This window comes from Ailuropoda melanoleuca, chromosome 9, assembly GCF_002007445.2.
Source record: "Ailuropoda melanoleuca isolate Jingjing chromosome 9, ASM200744v2, whole genome shotgun sequence".
Classification (NCBI taxonomy): domain Eukaryota; kingdom Metazoa; phylum Chordata; class Mammalia; order Carnivora; family Ursidae; genus Ailuropoda; species Ailuropoda melanoleuca.
Window position 1 is genome coordinate 92322568 of NC_048226.1, and position 12743 is coordinate 92335310.

Sequence of the window (12743 nt, forward strand, 5' to 3'; positions counted from 1 at the left end):
ATTTGGGGAGTTCCCACAGGTGGGACAGTCTTTCGATTGTTTGCTTGTGTCTATGACAGAGTAATTGTATTTCAGGGGTGAAATATCAAAGTTACTTGCTCATGCGTCTAAGCCAATAGATCTATCAATAATAAAGCTGACAGTTTGCTCTCTACATCTTAACTCTTCTGTCTACCTCTCAACTGACTTCAAAGTCAAATGAAAAATAGCCATTAATTAATGCTATCTTCAGTTAGACACATCTTGTAGAGCCAGTAAAGCAAGCCGAAGTACAACTCCTTTGACTAAAGTTTGTAAATGATTATATGGACTAACAGAATGGAAGCAGTATTAAAATTTTTCATTTGATATTTTGATCACATTTGTAAGGATATTTCTTATGAGAAAGATTACAGAAGGGACTAACAATTATTGATCCATAAATCTCTCATTTAATCCTCATTGCAGATTTCTGAGATATTACAGCTCCCATTAAACAGAGAGGGGAAACATCATTTGAGAGATTAAGTAACCAGAGACCTGAATTTACACAGTTAATAAAAGCACTTAGAAAAGATACATCAAGTTTTCATGTAAAGTGTTTACGATCTTCAAATGGTTTTACGTGCAGTATTTTATATAATCCTCAGAATAACTGTGTTAGAAGTCAGGCAGTTACCCCCAGTTTACAGATGGCAGAACTGAGGCTCAAAGAGCTTACATGAGTTGTTCATAGTCACTGACCCCCACCAAAATATGGTAGTGGGTCTTGTTGTTCACAATAAGGCAATCTACTACTATATCATGCTTCTAATTTACAACAGAGCGCGATTTCTAGGCATTGTTCCTACTTTTGACATAAAGTCCCGGAGCACCTACCTTATTTTCAAGCCTAGAGAGAACAGGAATGAGTGTTTCTGCCATAGCTCAAAGGAAAGAATAACCCCAGCATTCATCTACTGCAAACAAAGTAATGGATGTTGTAGGATTGGAGAGGTAGAAATCTACACCAATTCATCTGGCTGCTTGGGTGCTTGTAACTAGTAGAAAATACTCTGAGTAAGCACTTCATTTCAATCACTGTAAAGCAACTGGCTGTATTTTCCCTTTCTCTCTAACTCATTGTCTGTATGATATTTTCTTCCTTACCACTTACATGATTCCATATAAGTAGAGTCAAATATGATTCTAGTTATAAATCAAATATGATTCTAGTTATAAATCAAACTCACGTCAACTTATGATAAGAAATGAAGAGACTGATCTAGTCTGATTGATTCTCTTGTCAACTAATCCTTACTTAACTAGTCTGAGCTCTTTAAAAGGCCCCAGTCACTTACAAAAAAATACCACTATTCCAGGTAAAGTGTAACAAGAGCATAAATGAAGACATTGTCAGTAGTAGTGAAGTGCTATGGTACCTAATAAATACCAAATGTTCAATGAATAACTGTGAAATGACTGAATGTCCATATTCAGTGAACATTCATGTAATCGAATTAGTAGGACATTGTGGGAGGCAGGGTGAGGAAAAAGAATGAGTCAAAGATGACTTCCATGTTTCTACTTTGGAAATCAATGAGATAGGAAATTCAGGAATATGGAAAGATTCTAGGGAGGAGATGATGAATTTACCTTTAAATTAATCAATTTAAAAAGTGTATGGAGGCACCTGGGTGGCTTAGTCAGTTAAATAAATAAGTAAATATTTTTAAAAACATTAAATTTCTTCTTAAAAAACTCTTTATTTCTTCTATTTCTACACATTAAATGTTGATGTTCCTTACCAATTTTGACTTCAGGTTCTCTTATTCCAGCATGTAGCCCACTGCCTCAATAGAGATTCTATGAATAAATAAATTTTTCGCATTCACTCCCTTGGCTTTTCCTTCTATATGTAAACAGGAAATACTAGAACATAAATATCCTGCCTGGAGATCTTTCTTGTGCTCCAGATCCATTCATCTTTGAATTATCTACCACATCTACATATGGAGGTTCCATACGATTTTTTTAAAAAAGATCTATTTATTGGCAAGAGAAAGAGAGGGGAGAGAGAGTGCACACTTGAGTTGGGGGAGGGGCAGAGGAAGAGAATTTTTAAGCAGACTCCCCACTGAGTGTGGAACCTGACATGGGGCTCAATCCCGCAACCCTCAGATCATGACCTGAGCTGAAATCAAGAGTCAGATGCCTAACCAACTGAGCCACGTAGGTGCCCCAGAAGAAATTAAGTTTTCAGCATTGATTTTGATTAACTTAGTGTTTCTAGGTCAGAAATTCTTCCTATTATTGAGAGATTTGGACATATTTATTTTAGGGACTCAAATGGTCTCTTATACTTTGGCACCTTCTCAGTTTTTAGCATTCTAGAGTGCTATTCATACTCTTATCCTATTATCCAGTTACCTGAACTACCTAAGTTGGGATTTGGATTGCTTTAGAAGACACTAGTCACCTGCCCAACAACTATCTCTCCTATCAGAAGCCTGATTTTGTTGAGGTTTTCAAGCAAGTTCTAAAATGGCCACCAGTGATTCCCATTTCCCAGTATTTACATCCTTGTATAATTCTTTCCCCTGTAGTTTGGGCCAGGCTTATGGACTCATGTCAAATGAAAGGAATGTGGCAAAAATGATACGATGTCACTTTTGAAATTAGCTTATAGAATGATGGTGACTTCCATGTTGGGAGTTCTCCCGCACCCTCTCATATCACTTGCCTTGGCAAAAGCCAGCTGCCATGATGTGCGGGAGCTCTCTGGAGAGACCACATGACAAGGGAATGTGGCCTGCCACAATCATTGAGTAAGCTTACAAGCAGATTTCTACCCAGTCAGGCTTTCCCATGAAACTACAGCTTTGGTCAACAACTTTGCAACTTGACTTAGCCTGAGCCAGAGGTGTCCAAACGAACCATGCTCAGATTTCTGACCCACAGAGCTATGAGATGATAAATATTGGTTGTTTGAAACCATTATGTATTGGGGTGACTTGTTACGGATAAGTAGATAACTTATACAGTGAATAACACACTTAACTTACACACTTAGAACTTACACAATAGATAAGTTCTACATCTATAACTCTTGGTACTTTCCACCCAAATCAACTGTCACATGCCTTTTGCTGCTATCATTTTCACTGTGTCTGTGGCTGGGACTGAGCATTTGTAGGAAAATCCCAAGGTCATGCTTTGTTTTAGTCTCTGTGCACCACCCCGCATAGGTCTCATGTGCTGAAAATAATATTTTATATATTAATTAATCAGAAGCAAGGTGTAGAAGAAATAAAGTGACCACCGGACTCAGATCTCAGTGCAAATTCCAACCTCTCCACTTATTTGGGTGACTATGGTCAAATCAATCCCTAAGAACTAAGGTTTCATCATTCACAAAGTGCTGATCAGTGGTGTAACAGGGAAAATACAAGATGTAACTGGACTACAGATCAGGAGTTTTTAACCTAGCTCGAAAACTTCGGAGAAGGCATTCCAGATGAATGTCGTGTAAGCAAATTCAAGAAGGATAAGTAGAGGTTACCAAGCAAAAATGGGAAGGAATAGTGTTCTCAGCACAGGCAGGAGCTTATGCCTTTGACAGACTGAAAGAATGTGTGGTTTGCAAGGAGAGTAGCAACTGATGACTCTGCAGAGATTGACAGGATTGAGATCATGAACTTGATGGCAAGTTCCATTGCCTTGCATAGACTTCTTTGCAAGGGCAATTAGGAGTCATTGAGTCTTTTAAGCAGGGACAGTAAAATAATTAGATTTCCATTTTGGAATATCACTCTATGCCTGGCAAGTGCAGAGGGCTACAAACTCTTTTGTCAAGTGTCAAACAGTAAGTATGTTGCATTTTGTGATCCCTACAGTCTCTGTCACAACTGTTCAATTCTGCTTTTGTAAAGCAAAAGCTGGTATAGACAATATATAATGGATGTGCATGGCTGTGCTGAAATAAAACTTTGTTTACAAAAATAGAAAACAGACAGTATTTCACCCACAGGCTGTAGGTCACTGATCCCTGGTATAAAGTGTATAGAAGGAAGTCAAGCATAGAGACTGGAAAATATTTGGAAAGACAATTAGTTAATTGCTTAATTCATTCAACGCCTTCTATGTACTGGAAACACTTCTGGATAATCAGGATATAGTTAGTGATAATAAGAAAGACACAGTTCCTCTTCCGGTGGAGGTTATAATGCAGCAGATAAGAACAATTAAATGAAAATTACCCTTATAATAAGCTTTGTAGGGCACCTGGGTAGCTCAGTTGGCTAAGCCTCTGACTCTTGCTTTTGGCTCAGGTCATGATCTCAGGGTCGTGGGATCGAGCCCCATATTGGGCTCTGTGATGAGCACAGAGTCTGCTTAAGATTCTCTCTCTCCTGGAGCACCTGGGTGGCTCAGACGTTAAGCATCTGCCTTTGGCTCAGGGCGTGATCCCAGGGTCCTGGAATCGAGCCCCACATCAGGCTCCCTGCTCCGCTGGGAGCCTGCTTCTTCCTCTCCCACTCCCCCTGCTTGTGTTCCCTCTCTCGCTGGCTGTCTCTCTGTCAAATAAATAAATAAAATCCTTAAAAAAAAAAAAGATTCTCGCTCTCCCTCTCCCTTTGCTCCTTCCCCACCCCACTTGCATGCTCTCTCTCTCTCTCTAAAAAATAATAATAATAAACTTTGTAAGCTGAAAATCGTGAAATGCATACAAATCATCATCATTGTAATGATTTAATACTTGATATGATTATTTTTCTAAAAGGCCATTATTAAAAAACATAATGTCAAGCATGTATTTACTGACTGAATAGAAAGACTTAAAGAAATTATAGACAGTTCCAGGCAAATGAATCTAGTATAGAATTTAGGAGACATGCCAAGAAGTCTGTAGCAGTTTTCTACATGTGACCAACTCTGACACTCACAGTATCTTCAAGGTGTCCCTATTGGTTCCATTTTACAGATGTGAAAATGTGTCCTACAGAAGTCTCCTCACTGCCTAGGTCCTAGGGAGCTGGCATTTAGACTCTAAAGATGATTCTCTCCCCCTTCCTTCACGTCACTAGCTTGGGAATAACACGGGCAAAGAACCGAGAGCTGTAAGCATGAGCTCAGCAAAGGCTTGAGATGAGCCTTTCGGGGTCCCACAGAGAACTCAGGACTGGCCTGGGAACTGAAATCAGGAATCCCAATTGCCACTTCCTGCTTCTAATCACTTTCCCAAGAGAGCTGTCCCAGCTGTTCCTGAGCAGAAAGAAGGCTGAGAGAATCCTTTAAAATCCAAGCCCTTGTTATAAATTTAGATTTCAGGGAAGGAAAAGAAGAAGAAAAAAAGTTGGCCTAAGTAAGTAATGTTTCCCATTCAACAGATCAAGGGCAGTGGACAGGGGAAGGGAAAGTAAATTCGGTCACTTTGAGTGCCGGCCCCGAGGCCATGAAGCCCCAGCGCACCCTGGACACTTGCCCACCCCACTCCAAGAGAATGTGGTCATGCCCAGAAATACGTGGCTATACAAGGAAGGCTTCTGTTTCTTCCTAATGAGTTGATTATATCCTGTCAGGAGAATCGTAAGGCCATCAAATGTCAAATCAATTTTCTCAAACATATTATTTTCATAGCAGCTGGGTCTGACTAACTGTTGAAACAGAATCCTACTGTTGCATTTCACTGAGGATGTTACAGTGGAACTCAATTAAAAAAGGAAGAAAATCTGACAGGACACATGATCCTGATTCATGCAAGTTTACAATTCGGGATTTAGAGGCCAATTTTATGAAGATCATTTGGTCACTTAGTTCACAATGAACTAATAATGAAAAGGGAAATAAATGAGGAACGTGTTATTTGCCCGCAAGAGCCGCTTTCTCAGACGGCAGGAGAGACATCTCTTCAGTTATTGGCTCTACCATGAAGGGCAGGTGGGTGAGCCAGGAGGCCCAAAGCACTGAGTTCGAGACCTTATGCTTCCCACACACGCTCGAATGAATCTAGCTTGTCACATTCTCAAAAGACAGGAAACTATCAGGATGAGACAAATGAACTTCAGCGTCAGACAACCAGAGCCTTAGCTTACGTATGTGCCGAATGGTCCTAAGGGAATTTAGGAATCGGGCACAGTAGTTAACTACGTAAGAGTTTTTGAAGGACTTCAATGATGTAAGATACAGAACACAGCGGTACAGAAGACGCATCCATTAAATGGTAGTCATAAAAACGATGGTGACAATGATACCAGTGAAGAAAATGGAAAAAGAGCAGGGAATTTTATAAAAGATGTGTCCAGGGCCAACCAGACAGAGGGAGTAAGGACACCATCAAATGCAGAGCTGGAACTAAAAGGCAGCCTCCAGCTTACGGCGATTCATGTTTATGTTGGACACATTCCATGCACACAGGGTCAAGTGTGACACCAGGAAGGTGCATCTCGCTTCAAAAACCAGATCATATTTCCCTCCACCCGAAACCCAATTCTCATCACCGAATTTTATTATAGATATTCTATTTGGTGTTCACTTGTTTTCTTTCTTTCTCTCTTTCTCTCTTTTGTACAATCTGTCGATGTGGTGGGCAGAATTCTAAAATGACCCCCAAGATTCCTGTCTCCTCCCCCCCATTCTTCCCATTTATTCAGCCAAACACGAACATACTGCTATAAAGGGATTTTACAGATGTAAATAAGGTCCTACATCAATTGACCTGGAGATTAAGAGAGTATGAGGGTAGGCCTGACCTAAACACATGAACCCTTTAAAAGGAGAGAGTTTTCTCCAGCTTACAGTAGAAGAGAAAGTCAGAGATTCAAAGCATGCCAATGATTTGACACACCACCACCGGTCTGAAGATGGAAGAGGCTACACAGCAAAGAATGCAAAAGTCCACCAGAAGCTGAGAGCCAGCAAGAGAAACCTAAGTCCTACAATCACAAGGAGCTGAATTCTGCCTACAGCAAGAATAGGATTAGAAGAGGATTTTTTTCCTACAGCCATGAAAAGAAAATCCAGTGTAGGTGACATCTTAATTTCAACTTTGTGGTACCCTGAGCAGAGGAACCAGCCGTGTCATGCTGGACTTCTGACCTAGCGAATGTGGCTCACCAATGGGGTTGTGTTAAGCCCCTGATTTTGTAGTAATCTGTCACATAGCAGTGGAAAATTAATAAAGGTGGTCTGAATGGCTCTAAAGCCAAAAGTGCTCTGAGTGCTCCGGCCTCTGAGTAAGCCTGGTTTACCTATCTAGGCCGAGAGAAGGAAAGATTCACAGTAACAACTCTAATCACTCAAACTCAACACGTACGTATCGCATGCACACATATATATATACTCACAGGCTTTAACTCAAAATATCAGAATAATTGACACAAAAGTATATATTGCAGCTGAAGTATTTCAGCAGATGCCCCCACTTTCCTTCTCACAGCAGCACACCATTTCCTCCGTAAGCATTTATTCAGTAAGTACAATTACTGTATGCTGGGCTCTCGGAGACCACAGGGACAGAACCCGCACACAGTTCTTCAAAGAGATCACTGAACAGTGCAAATAAGCAGGGAAGTAAGGGGCATCGCAGAGAAAGGAATGAAACCCAGTCCTAGAAATCAAGGAAGGCCTCCAAGAGCAAATAGTTTCTAAGCTGAAACCTGAGGAATTACTTGCTCAATACTGATGTGAAGGAAAGCAAATGTTTCCAGGAGCAAGAATATGATGTGCAGACTACCGAGAGTGATGAAGGCCAGAGCTCTCTTGAAGAGCCACCCAGCATTTATTCTGACTGCAGTATGCCTCAGGGAAGGGGTGAGACAAGAAACCACAGAGAGGAACAGAGATAGGTTGGTAGGGTGAAAGCCTCTGTAAGGAATCCAGAATTCTTCCTGAAGTCAAGGGAAATCCATGAGGACTGATAGGCAGACAAGCAGCAGTATCAACCTCATTTAACCGACAATCGATCACCCTGCTGGAACTTGCAGAATGGTTCAAAGACGGGCACTCAACACTGGAGACAATAAGCCATTCCAGTAACTCAGGCGAAGTTGACAAAAGAACAGTGGTCTGAACTAACGCCGTGCCAGTGGATGGCAAGAACAGAGAATTAAGAATTGCTAATTTTAGATGTTTCAAGACTTGGATCTTGGATAGGTACAGGAAGAGAGAGGGAATGGAGTCAAGGGCAACTTTCAGACATCTGGCTTGGGAAACGGGTTGGGTAGGAATGCTGATCAATGATAAGGGCACCTCGGAGAAGGAAACCATTTGTGTGGGGGGAGGGGGAATGGGAAGTGGGTATATAATGATGGGTTTTGTTTGGGTCATGTTGGATTTTAGGTGTTCACAGGAAAGTGAAATGGATATACAGAGTAGGGAGCTATTTATGTGGGGAGTTTGGTAGAGCCATATGTGACTCTTTAACCCCCTGCTTTTATGGGTTGTAAATGTTAAAAGCATGGATTCCTTAGCTGCATCACAAATTTCCTCAAACATTTTTTTCTTATTTCTTCCTCCAGTTAATTGAAGTTGGTTAAACTTAGAGGAAAGCACAATTGATGAAAACTGGAATATCATTTGCATTGCCCTCACAGTTAGTCCTCTCCTTTTCCTTCAGATGGATGGATGGACAGTGCAATCAATGAATTTTAAGGAAGAGGAACACAGAAGCATTCAGAATGCAGAGTCCCAAAGAGATCTGATCAATGCGTAAGCATGGTTTCCTTTTATTAAACCTATTTTTTCATATTGTTAAATAGTTAATAAGAACACCTGTTACTTATAAAATTAAAATGTGGAGATAAATCTAAGTGGAGAATCAAGTCCACCTTAGAAAATAAGTGATCCCATTGGAGAAGTGCTCATTTGTGTCTGCTCTCTCAAGTCTTGTAAAAATAAAAGCAACATGGTTGCTTTAGTAAAATAGTGACCAGGAAGGAACATCTTAAAACATTCTACCTAGGTTTCATTTTATGTATTCACTTATTGAACAAATATTAATGCTTGAAGTAATTAGCAAACAATGACAAGTAGAGGCAGAATATCATGTGAAATGAGATCTTGGATGCTAGGATGGCACAGACCTGGGTTTACATTCTAGCTGAAATACCTGCTAGAAACACAACCTTGGACAAACTTTATATTCATTCCAAAGATTGGTTTTCTCATGTCTAAAATAGGAGAATAATAGAACTCATCTCATACAACTGATGTCAGCATTCAATGAAATAATGCATGCAAAGAACTTTGTAGTATGGCATTATTTATATTATCACTTTTATTATCATTACTTGCATTCATTCCTTCTGTGAAGGGCTTCTGATATCTATTATTAACCTCTAGAGCTGTGCTCACTTCAGCAGCACATATACTAACCTCTAGAGCTAATATTCTATAATTCTGTAACACCAATCTTATATACATGGAGATTAAACATTTATGGTTTGTGCAAACAAAAATAACACATATAAAGTAATACACATGACATTTTTTAATTGGTTACTAAGTGTCAGGTATATATTCCAAGTGCTTCTCTTCCGTTTATCTATACAACACTGGGTGTGAAAATGGGTTGTAACCAGAGCTGATAAATCTCAAACCACACTGAACCCCCCTGATGTGATGAACACGCAAATGAACTACCTTATGTATCACTGTGTGTATGTGTGCAGGCAGGTAGGTAGGTGTGATTTATATGTATTTTTTCAAGTGTTAATTGTGTCAACCATTAGATTGTTGAATCCCCAACACTTGACCTTGGGCTTCTGTGATGCCTAGCACGCGTGTTAAATCAACAAACTAAGAAACTTATTTGAAGAACAACAACCCAAAGCATTTACTAGAGCTCTAACCTGACAGCAGGGAGAGGTGGAACAAGAGGGAGAGAGGATCTCAAGCAGACTCCACGCTGAGCTGAGAGCCCAACATGGGGCTCCATCTCATGACCCTGAGATCATGACCTGAGCCGGAATCAAGAGTCAGACGCTTAACCAACTGAGCCGCCCAAGCACCCCCTGTTCACCATCTTAACTTGAGCACAGAAATCACTTGAGTCCATTAGAGAAAAGCCAAGTAAAACACAGTTGAACCTTGACATAACTGGACCACTGAACCAGCACTACCTCCCAAGTTTCTTGTTAGGTGAGAAAACCACTATTAATCAAAGTTCTTGTTGCTTAGATCCAAAGACATTTCTACCTGATAAAGTTATACCAGCTATGGCTAAATACAGAGATGGATGTATCATCAGTAGTATGAGACTTCATAAGTAAACAAAAGCAAAAGATTTATGCCATTTTAGCGTTTAATGAGTTTTGCTTTGTTTGTTTTTCCTGTCATATTTAAGTGGTTTTTCTAGGTATGGTGCTAAGTTCCTTGAGAGATGAAAGTTAGCTCCTTAAATGACCCAATAGCAGATAGATCCAGCTTTGTAGTTCGAAGACAAAACTATTCCATAAAAAAAACACATAGCTAAATACTTCAGAGCACTGAATGACAGCATAACCAACCAAGGGCTTTGTGGAAAACTGACTCTGGCTCTTCATATGGGTCTAATTCACTGCCCCTTGGCACCTCAGCATGTAATAGGCATGTTTCAATGCAATAGACCCAGCCCATAAAGTTTCCATTTCCACCAGGACTTTTCCTAATGTAAAACCGGACACCCCAGCAACACATTCGCTGTCTGCAAGTGCTAAAACTGTGGTTAAAGCTGAATATTAACAGCATTTCACACTTGTGCTGTCATCTGGATTATATAACAATGTGTGGAGTTTATAAACAGCAACTGCTCATTTTTGTGGCTGGTTTTTACTGGATGTGCCCAAGAGCCATCTGACTAAATAAGTTGGAAGCAATGAGATTGAGCATAAGGGAGCAGTGACATTCTTTGGCACATGCAAAACCAAGTCCTGTGGGAACTCACATAAGAGAGGGCTTCTCGAAAAGTCTCCATACCCCTGAGCTATGGCCAAAATACCACAAAAATATAGATGTGAGTTTTCTTGTAGATTGACTCTGCCTTCTAAGAGCATCTCACAAATATTCTATGACACCATTTTGCCGCAAGAATACTGTTGCACCATAATAGTAAAATATTGGATAATGGTGTTGTCCAAAGGTAAATCACTTTTAGAAGGTACATATCGAGTAATAAAAGTCCCTGTCATAAAAAAAATCATTGTTGTATGTATTGATTTGCAAGAACAAAGCATTTTACTCCTACCTCACAAATGACCTATTATTTCACGGAATGATGGAATATTTTTAGAGATATTTTTGTCATACTAGTGTTGAGAATTGAAGTGAATATAATTGTCTAAGATGATGTCCCAGAGACAATTTATGGAATTTGAAAGCAAAAATAATTCACCAAGGAGGTGAGAAAAGATGAGTAAAGTCACCAAATATTGTACATGGATAACATCTTTAGGGACGAGCTAGTGAAGGGAGAGCATTAGAAATATATGAGTGAACATATATATATATATATATATATATATATGAGTCTTATATTCTGCTGAAGATGTTGTACTGATATAAACACACAGCTGACTCTTGAACAGTGTGGAATTAGGGACACCCCTTGAATCCACATCACCAAAAATCCATGTATAACTTCTGACTCTCCCTAAACTTTACCAATTGCCTACCAGAAACCCTGGTGATAACATGAACAGTAGATTAACGTACAGTCTGTTATATGTATTGTATACTGTATTCTTAAAATAAGCTAGAGAAAAGAAAATATTATTTAGCAAATCATAAGGAAAATATATTTACAATATGGTACTGTATTTAGCAATAATCCACATGTAAGTGGACCAGTGCATTTCAAACATGTGTTGTTCATGGGTCCTCTTGCAAAACAAATAAATATATATATTTTATATATATTTATATATATTTTACATATATATAAATGTATTGATGCAACAATCAGCAAATATTCACTCGACATTTAATGACTACATTAGAATTTGTGAGAAGCAGCTTGTAACGGTGTCTCCATCATTGCTCTTGGCCTGTGGATCTTCTGATACAACCATGGAGTCAGGTTGCAAAGTCATAGAGACATAAGCAACAGAAGCCAAACGAAAGAGGTTCTGTTAGAGCATGGGGTAAAAAAAGCAAATGCATTGATTTAATTAATAGATGTGAATCAAGGTTTACTAGATAAATTTGAATAGCATTTAGTTCTGGGATTAGAATGAAAAATAAGAGCTGGCTGACCTCAGGGCATTCACAGTACGCTGTGGAGAACGTCTTGCTGCTTTACTTAGATCCTTAGGTTGCCATCTTTTTATGTCTATTCTCTGTGTCTCTGTGTCAAGTCTTATACTTAACTCATGGTTTCAAGGTTTCAGCTTCCTCATAGTATTTGTTTATCCTCCCCTCTCATAATTCTGACTCTGTAGCCATAGCCTAGCCTCCACCCCAATATGTCTCCAACCTGAATCTACTTCACAGCTTCCCCTACACATCACTTTCCAAGCTTGAGTTGCTCCCCTTTCTTATCCCCTCCACATTGCCTGTGTCAAATTCCAAAGAGAAGACACTTACTGGACAAAGCCCTGTTTTCACAACAGGACACATCGGGGGGTGCTTATATCCTGTAGGTTAACACTCCCTGGTCTCAAAGACTCTGGCTGGGCCAGATACCATAACCGATAATCGTTAGTACAAATGTGGTGTTTAAGGAACCAGTGGGATTTCCAAGTAGTTGGAAGTTCAGGAGCTGGCGAACTTTCTGTAAAGGGCCAGATAGTAAATATTTTAGGTTTTAC